The sequence below is a fragment of the Pelobates fuscus genome, chromosome 1, assembly GCF_036172605.1.
Source record: "Pelobates fuscus isolate aPelFus1 chromosome 1, aPelFus1.pri, whole genome shotgun sequence".
NCBI lineage: Eukaryota > Metazoa > Chordata > Amphibia > Anura > Pelobatidae > Pelobates > Pelobates fuscus.
This window is the reverse complement of record NC_086317.1, coordinates 386095406-386105433: the sequence shown is the minus strand read 5'-3', so window position 1 is coordinate 386105433 and position 10028 is coordinate 386095406. Positions and strand designations below refer to the sequence as shown.

The 10028-nt window shown below is 44.6% G+C and overlaps 1 protein-coding gene across 2 annotated transcripts in view; it reads right to left on the bottom strand.

The window, feature by feature from the left end:
* The window catches only part of SPATS2 (spermatogenesis associated serine rich 2), a 111368-nt gene extending 101954 nt beyond the window's left edge, over nucleotides 1-9414 (bottom strand). Inside the window, exon 1 of one of the 2 annotated variants that reach the window (XM_063426178.1) lies at nucleotides 9320-9414. The gene's annotated coding sequence lies outside the window, so the exon portion shown is untranslated. The remainder of the gene's footprint in view (nucleotides 1-9319) is intronic. The other variant, XM_063426161.1, reaches the window with a different exon arrangement.
* Between the last annotated feature and the right edge of the window lie 614 nt (nucleotides 9415-10028).

Genomic DNA, 10028 nt, shown 5'->3' with positions numbered 1-10028 from the left:
CTTCCTACCAGCAGGGGGACTGTCTGATATTTCAGACAGCCCCCCTGCTGGCAGATCCATAGCCAGCTATAGGGGGCCATGTGATCGCTCTTTAAGAGCGATCACATGGCCCCCGGGGGCCTCATTTGCCGTGGGAGGCTGCCTGGGCTGTCAGGCAGCCCTCCAGAAGAGGATCGCGGCGGAGGTGAGTACCTCCAGGCTCTGAACTAAAACAAGACCAAGAATTTGAGCTATCTTCTCAACCATAATTTACCGCTTTCATTTTAAAGGAACACTATAGATAAATGTGTATTCCTGACACTATAGTTTTAAAACTAACTATTTAGGTCCCCAGTCCCCCTGTCAGAGCATTAAAAAAGTGATTTTACTCACCTTTGCTCCCACGCTGGACTCATCGCAGCTGGCACTGCCTCCGTGACGAAGATCATCAAGCTTAATGATCTCAGCCAATCCAATGCTTTATCATAGGAAAGCGCCGCACTGCGCCAATCAGCATCTCCTCATAGATATGCACTGAATCAATGCATCTCTATGAGGAATGTTCAGAATCGCCATGCAGGGAGTGAAGCGCTGAACGCCAGTGCACAGCACTGATAAAGTTAGCACCCATAGTGGCCTTCTGAGTGACTGCCACTAGACAGCAATGTAAACACTGCCATTTCACTGAAGTGTTTACATTAAAGAGCCCAAGGACATGCTATAAACACCAGAACCACAACATTGAGTATGAGAAATATTGTTATTTTCTAAGCTCTGCATGATAATTTAACTGTGAATGTCATACTACTGTTAGTTTTTACTGCAATATAACATATTTGTGTGCTGTGATGTCCCACAGGTACAACAATGCCTGCCTGCCCCGCAACTATCCCCAGTATTCTGCCTACGCATCCTTCTGGAGTATTGTCGTGGTGCAAGACCTCTTTAAGCATCACACGGTCAGTTTTTTGCGCTTCATTAATAATGTCAATTTGAACACCCAGTAGTCTATATATCTATCTTTTATATATTATTTTATTCGTTATATATTGGGAGATCTGCCTGACAACCTAGGCAGTCTCTCTGCAGTCAACCTGTCAATCTCACCGATCTGGGTCATGTGATCGTGGTGTCATCACTTTCACATGACTCGGAATGGCAAGATTGGCTGCAGGGGGACTGCCTGGGTTGTTGGGCGGATCTTCCAATATATAACTAATAAAAAAACAATTATGTGAAAATTATATATAAAAATACAATTACCAGTAGTCCCAGTCCCTAGTTTCTTAGCGTTTTTGGCCAGGGTGTAACGCCACCTCAGGTTCCTGTCAGTCAGCTCAGAATTAAACAGCGCAGTTTCACTCATTATGTCATAAACTGCTCCTGGAGAAAGTCTCAGCAGGGAATAGGAGTCGTCCTTGGTGTGGGAACTAAACAGCACATCAACGAAAATTTTAGAAAGAGAGTGAGAGTTTATAACCATCATTTTATAGCCACTTCAATGTTTAAAAGTGGTCGATGATATTTGACCAAACTCCTGAGGTTGCAACTCTACCTCCAAGAGCTGTGATCCAGTTAGCGTGGTACTCTATTACAGGCTGAGTAATACAAGTTCTGTTCAAGAAATGCGTTTATCGCCCAATGAAAAAACACATTGCCCAATGCAGCCACTGTCCCTCCACTCCATACCTTCCTCAGTTACTGCCTACATCCCTCGATCCCCCTGCCCGGACCCAGAGCAAATACGTCTGACACTCATTCACCCAAGTCAAATAATGCAAGGATTTCATTGGACCGCAAAGTAAGGAGGATAACTGAAGGTAAGTCAGGCTACAGGGAGAACTTTGTCTTGGCACTGGATTGAAGAAAAGCTTTTGACTTTATTTCAGTTTTTAAACAGACACAAGGGTCACCAAAAACACTTAAGCTTATAGCCTGTCCCTGCAGGCTTGCAACCTAGCAACACCTCTAGTGGTGGTAACTCAGACAGACCCTAAAGGGACTCCCCGGGTTAGGTCTTGCAAGCTTTGCAGGACCTACATTCAGCATCTCCCCATTCTGCATGGAGACACGGAATGCTTACAATCGAGGTGTATTGATGAAATGCAGCTCTATGAGGAGATGCTGTTTGGCGCAGAGGATTGTTTTGCCATTCATGCGCAATAGCATTTCAAGGCCATATTTTGGAAAAGCTTTAGATTGACTGAGATCATCAAAACTGACAAGGAGCTGGTGATCACCGCAAGACCAGTACAGTAACGGAGAAAAGGTAAGTAAAATATCTTTTTACTTAATTGGGTGTTAGGAGGGAAAGGATCAACCTATATAAGTAGTCCAGCGCTATAGCATTAAGAATACATGTTTGTATTCCTAACAATAGTGTTCCTTTAACCCCTTAAGGACCAAACTTCTGGAATAAAAGGGAATCATGACATGTCACCTGTTCCTAAGGATTAAAAAAAAAAAAAAAAAAAAATACCTGACTGCAAGGGTTTAAAAAAAAAAAACCTTAAAAAAAACCGGTTTTACTAACAGTTTTCATTAAAAGAAAACTATAAGATAGATCCCATTAATTAATGTATTTAATTCTAGAAATTGTGCAAGTTACAGTTCAATGCAGAAGTATATAAAATCCCCCAAAAAACTTACTAGGGACTTATAGTGCATGCTTGCACACACGCAAACAACATACAAATAATTACAAATACTAAAAAGCTGGGGAAGCAAGTTTGAGGTGCAGAGTGATTGATGTGTGAAGTGTAACTGCAAGCACGATCGCTAAACTGGGGCTAGGAAAGAGGCAAAGTTGTTATGGTGCTCTGACAACACTGTTACGAGTGGTATATTAGGAATTGTTTCAGAACAAAATGTACAAGTGAAAAATGAAGTGCACCCACATTGTTTGGAACTCATCCACACAAAAAACAAACAAAAAAACACAACACTAAGTCTTCAGTGAATACTATTCTACCAATCTACTTCCCTAATACTATCCTTAACTTTTGTGTCACTTCACCCCACTCCCTCTAGCATGTAATCGTATTTCTGGTTACAATTACATGTTAGTTAGTCCACCCATTGTAAAGCGCTGCGGAATTTGTTGGCGCTATATAAATATAATAAGTAAGCCCTCCATGTCAATCTTGTCTCTCCAATAGTAAAAATACATATCCTGGTAGTAGTTCAATGTCAGCAGCCCCCGTGTGATCAGGAAAGTACTCCAATGATTCAGATGTTGCAACATACAAATTTTAAATGAGGTTAGTTTCCACAAATAACCTTTTACATATTAAAAAAGATGGGTTTGTCCCTCTTGGGAAACATTTACTTCAGTATTTCCAGTGTCCAGCAGACAACACTGACATCACTAGCCGGATTAAAAGTAGTTAATCAAGTGTAACTGGAATACCACCACTTTTACTGCCTGAAGCCAACTCACCTAGGCATCCTGATATGCTACACCTTTTTTGCAAAAACACAGACACACCACATAAGTAGGACTAGAACTGCTGTAGACATGTACTAAACTGTGGTTTCTCGGTCTATAGTAAAGATAACCAATCATAAGTAGTCAGAGCATGCATGACCTTCAATACTTTACGTTTCAATAGTTTAACTGTCCAACAGTTCTAAACCCCTCAGCTGTAACAAGTGCTGTTTTACATAATACACTAGGGATAGCCAAACGTTAGGCCATGCCCATTGGCTGTCCGGTGGTACCATCACTACCACAGAAGTCAACATTTCACATTAGCCTGACTAGTTAATGACATGGATAGAGGTGGAGTTGCACTTCTGGCAACAGAGGTGTTAATCTCTGTATGTGCAGTGTTTAAAAGCAAGATGATGCACATACAGACTGCAGACACCATGACTACTTCAAACCAATGAACTGTTCATGGTGCTTGTAGTAACCCTTTAAAGAGCATCTCTTAATGGAAATTACACCATTGAATAAAATATTGAAAATCACCTATAACTTCTGAGAAAGCTCAGTTTTATATTGTGTATATCTATCATCTATAGATAGATAGATATAGCATTTGACATAATACAATCCAGTCAAGACTCATAATACAAATGAGAAGAAAAGAAACGTTGCAGGATATTTATCTAGGGGTTATAAAATGTGGTTGCTAAATCTACAATATAATCATGGAAAAAAGTACACCCTCCTCTATGGTTTTACTTATCAGGACATACCAACAATAATCTGTTCCTTAACAGGAATTAAACTTACTTAAATACAACTTTAGATGAACAACAACACATGACATATTACACCGTGTTATGATTTATTTAATAAAAAATAAAGCCAAAATGGAGAAGCCATATTTGACAAACCAAGTACACCGTATGATTTAATAGCTTGTAGAACCACCTTTAGCAGCAATAACTTGAAGTAATAATTTTCTGTATGACTATCAGTCTCTCATATTGTTGCCCGGCTGTAGGACAGCGGTGTGGGGCAGAGCAGGGCGGCAAGGGAGAGAGTTGTCATGTTCCTGCACTGCTCACTCTGCAGTGATACCAGGAGCCGCAATATGACGTCACTCTGGCCCCGGCATACTAAACAGTCCGCGAGAGGTAGCAGAGCAGGAACATGACAGCCCCACTGGACCCGAGGGAAGCCAATCTACTCCAGCTCTCCCAAAGGAAGGGTGGATTTCAATAAAAAAAAAATATATATATATATATATATATATTTTTTTTTTTTAAATTATAATTTCTGAATTTGTGTGTGTCTGTTGAGGTGACTAGTCCCTCTCTGTTTGCATGGCAAAAGTGATTTTACTCACCTTTTTCCCCAATGCCTTGCCTGTCTTGTCATGAATAGCAATCACTTCTGTTGATCTTAGCCAAGCCAATGCTTTTCTAGGCTATTGCGCATGAACTAATTAGCATCTCCTCATAGAGAGGCATTGAATCAGTGCATCTCTATGGGGAACCTTAAGTGCCAATATGCAAAGCGTGGAGATACTTATTGAAGGTGCTGCACACCTAGAGGTGTTACTAGGCAGCAATGCAAACACTACCTTTTCTCTGAAAAGGTAGTGTTTACATTGAAAACCCTGAAGGGACTGGCTATAGACACCAGAACCACTACATTAAGCTGTAGTGGTTCTGGTAACTATATTGACCATTAAAGAAATTGCTTTTTGTAGCTGAAAAGGAAGCTTTGCTAGCTTAAAATAAAAAAATAAAAATGCCTCAACTTTTTTTTTGCTGGCTCCTATATTTCAAGTGTGTGTGTGTATATATATATATATATATATATATATATATATATATATATATATGTATACCCATGTATTAACTATCCACTTACTTTAGGTGGAAGGGGTTTTCATCCACACTTTTTCCCCCACCACAACTCTTGATATTTACAAGTAACGCCAAGCCTCCATAGCAAGCCAGTAACCAACCTCATGTTGATGAGTTGCATTAACAACGAAACAGCTGTCCATGAGTGGCTCACTGGCTTTGCTCCTTTTCCTGAGTTGTGTTTCAAAGCTGTTGAATACAGCAGACACATACTCCATGTATAAAGTGGAATTATGAGGCAAAAATGTGGTTGAGCTCATTTGTACACGCCTACCCAGAATCCCTTGAAGTAGTGAGAGCACTGTTAAAGTGTGATTTCTGTGGGAAAAGCAAGTCTTATGGCTTGACTGGTGTGTATATTTGTGTTTAGCAATGTATTAACCCCTTAAGGACACATGACATGTGTGACATGTCATGATTCCCTTTTATTCGAGAAGTTTGGTCCTTAAGGGGTTAAAGGGACACTCCAGGCAGCCCTTTTTACTCACCTCGTTCCAGCGCCGGGAGCCTTGTGAAGCCGCGCCCCCTATTTCATCAGACGCTTCTATTCGGAAGCGTCATTGCTCCCTTGTGCGCATTCATGCCACCCTAAGAAGTCCTGAGCGCACTACCGCCCAGTGTGCGCGGCTGAGAGCTGACTGACAGCTCAGCTTGCGTCTTTGCCCGCCCCCTCTCCTCTGCTGACAGGCAGGAGAGAGAAGGCACGCACACAGTGCCTTCTCTCTCCTGCACACGTCAGATGTATTTTTAGGGCCATACATGATAGAAAGTCCCTCTGGTGGCTGTCTCAGTGACGGCCACTGGAGGTATTCCTATCAATCAATGTAAACACTGTATTTTTTCTGAAAATACAGTGTTTACATTAGATTGCCTGCAAGGAGCTATAGCTCTCACCTGAACAACTACATAAGCTGTAGTTGTTCAGGTGACTATAGTGTCCCTTTAACTAGTGAGAGAGACAGACAGAGACAGACAGACAGACAGACACACACAATAAATGTAGAAGTCTTTTGAATAGTGAGAAATCTACCATGTGGATTCTGTTTCTTCTCTATCACCATGTATTCGGGGCCAATACAAACCATTGTGTGGAAATCTATTCACAAACCGGACTTTACATAGGACACGAGGCCATGCGTTTAGACTGGAAGAAAGAAGATTTCGTCTAAGGCAAAGGAAAGGTTTTTTTACTGTAAGAACAATCAGGATGTGGAATTCTCTGCCTGAAGAAGTGGTTTTATCAGAGTCCATACAGATGTTCAAACAGCTACTAGATGCATACTTGCAAAGACAGAATATTCAAGGATATAATCTTTCAATGTAGGGTAATAACTGCTTGATTCAAGGATAAATCTGACTGCCATTCTGGGGTCAAGAAGGAATTTTTTGTCCTAGCTTGTTGCAAAATTGTGCTTCAAACTGGGTTTTTTTCTTTTTTTTTTTTTTTTTTTCTTTTCTTTTGGATCAACAGCAAAAAACAGGTGTGAGGAAGGCTGAACTTGATGGACGCAAGTCTCTTTTCAGCTATCTAACTATGTAACTATGTAACTATGTAACTATGTTCAATGTCAGATAAAGGCAACATTTATAAAGATGATTGAATGGGAGCCTAGATGGCGCTCAATTATAGAAAATGGGTAAATACAGCAAAGGAGATTTCTACATTTGCCCTCCCCACCCAGATTATACAAAATCATTTGCCAATTATACGTGATAAACATAAATTGTAAAAAAAAAAAAAATTTTAAATCCTAACTTTCATTCCAGATTGACTTCACCGCATGTTGTGTGAAAATCAAAAGATATGGTACCAGGGCTCACAGGATCACATGAAATTCTCCTAGAGAAAAAAAAAACAAAAAACTAATCTCCTTATTAACCCCTTAAGGACACATGACATGTGTGACATGTCATGATTCCCTTTTATTCCAGAAGTTTGGTCCTTAAGGGGTTAAAGACGTTTTTTTTTTGTTCTCCCCTCAACTAGTCTGGACTCTATTTCTAACGTTGCCATCAGAGAACACTTGAATTAGAACCAAGTATTGTCTCATCTACCTCTTTATATGGTTTGTCACTGCATCTGTTAGATTATCACTACAAAGCTAGTGGCTTCTCTCAAGAAACCATCTCCTCATAATTTAAGTACATTGGCTTTACAACACGATGCTGATCCCTACAACAGCCTCCAACCCACACTGGCATTGTGCATCATACTGAATAGCATTAATTTAGAATTCAATGAATACCTAGCCTGTATTCTACTCGCACATTTACACTCCTGCAGATAGCAAGTAGGTATTGCAGTGAAGGCTGTCTTTTAGCACTCCAACTAGTATGGTTGTTTCCTATTATTGATCAACAACAACCCTTATACTTCTCCATCAATATTTCCACTTCATTGTATTACAATCCAATGAGCTCAATACAACCTAGTTTTCCAAAATTGCCACCAATGCAGTGCTGCTGCAAGTTTTAGCCAAAAGGGCACAACCACAAGGCCCCCGCACCCCAACCTCCCCTGTATACAGCTCTGCACCCCCCATCCTGTCATGCACACAGCTCTGCACCCCCCATCCTGTCATGCACACCGCTCTGCACCCCCCATCCTGTCATGCACACCGCTCTGCACCCCCCATCCTGTCATGCACACCGCTCTGCACCCCCCATCCTGTCATGCACACCGCTCTGCACCCCCCATCCTGTCATGCACACCGCTCTGCACCCCCATCCTGTCATGCACACCGCTCTGCACCCCCATCCTGTCATGCACACAGCTCTGCACCCCCATCCTGTCATGCACACAGCTCTGCACCCCCATCCTGTCATGCACACAGCTCTGCACCCCCATCCTGTCATGCACACAGCTCTGCACCCCCATCCTGTCATGCACACAGCTCTGCACCCCCATCCTGTCATGCACACAGCTCTGCACCCCCATCCTGCCATGCACACAGCTCTGCACCCCCATCCTGCCATGCACACAGCTCTGCACCCCCCATCCTGCCATGCACACAGCTCTGCACCCCCCCATCCTGCCATGCACACAGCTCTGAACCCCCCATCCTGCCATGCACACAGCTCTGAACCCCCCATCCTGCCATGCACACAGCTCTGAACCCCCCATCCTGCCATGCACACAGCTCTGAACCCCCCACCCTGTCATGCACACAGCTCTGAACCCCCCACCCTGTCATGCACACAGCTCTGAACCCCCCACCCTGTCATGCACACAGCTCTGAACCCCCCACCCTGTCATGCACACAGCTCTGAACCCCCCACCCTGCCATGCACACAGCTCTGAACCCCCCACCCTGCCATGCACACAGCTCTGAACCCCCCACCCTGCCATGCACACAGCTCTGAACCCCCCACCCTGCCATGCACACAGCTCTGAACCCCCCACCCTGCCATGCACACAGCTCTGAACCCCCCACCCTGCCATGCACACAGCTCTGCACCCCCCACCCTGCCATGCACACAGCTCTGCACCCCCCATCCTGCCATGCACACAGCTCTGCACCCCCCATCCTGCCATGCACACAGCTCTGCACCCCCCATCCTGCCATGCACACAGCTCTGCACACCCCATCCTGCCATGCACACAGCTCTGCACACAGCTCTGCACCCCCCCATCCTGCCATGCACACAGCTCTGCACCCCCCCATCCTGCCATGCACACAGCTCTGCACCCCCCATCCTGCCATGCACACAGCTCTGCACCCCCCATCCTGCCATGCAGCATCCTCTGCCATTTCTAGCAGGATGCTGAGCCACCACTCCCTCAGGCATGCTCTGCAGCACATCCACCAGCTCCGCCAATCATTACCCCGGCTGACCACTCCCGGCCCCTGGGAGCCGCCGGCCGCCCCAAGCTCTCCGTTACCAGCTGAGTAAGAGCTCAGGCCCCAGCCACCAGCAGCACTGAGCGGCCGTGATTGATGGCTGACGGGGAGCCGGGCGGCGGTGCCCACACGGAGCGCTCCCAGGGTCCTTCACTAGCAGTCATGATCCGTACCGTGGGAGGGCGTGCTGCCGGCTGTCCCCGAGGGCTGTCCCCGGGGAGATAACCAGGTCCCGTGTATCCGCCACCGAGTCCTCTCAGACGGCCAAAGAGCACCACTGTCTAAGACGCAGGGAACTGGAGGGGGCGGGGCCTCACATAGGTCGGGGAAGGCGGGGTTACGGAGTCATCCAATGACAGCTCCGCATTCCACAGCTTGCCAGGTGGGCGGGGTTAACAAGAGAACAAAAAAAAATGGTAATCCTACATAGTAGTTTGAAATGCAGGATCTGCGAGACAGCCAAGGACCTCTCACGTCTGGGAGGAGAGAGCGAGCCGAACACTGACGGAAATTGCCGAATATGGACGAAGGAATTCCCGAGGGACCATAAACTAGCGGAAACAGGAGCGCAGCAGCAGCAGCCAAAGGGTTCCCAGGGAAAGCTGCTGCCAAGGGAGGGGTGTAACTCCATATCTCACTCGCCAGCCATGCTGCTTATTATTTCATAATTATAATAATTGTAGGGGTGTGGCCAGGGGCAGGTGGTTTACTAATTATAATTTATGCTAAAATATCATTCAGCACTAGAACAATGTACGGGGGTAACCAAATTATTCAACCCCCATTGAAAATCAGGTTTATTGTCAAAATTTACAGATATAACGCTGTTTGCAATGAACAAATCAAACAAAAGCCATTGAAATAGCTCAACACAACCAGGGG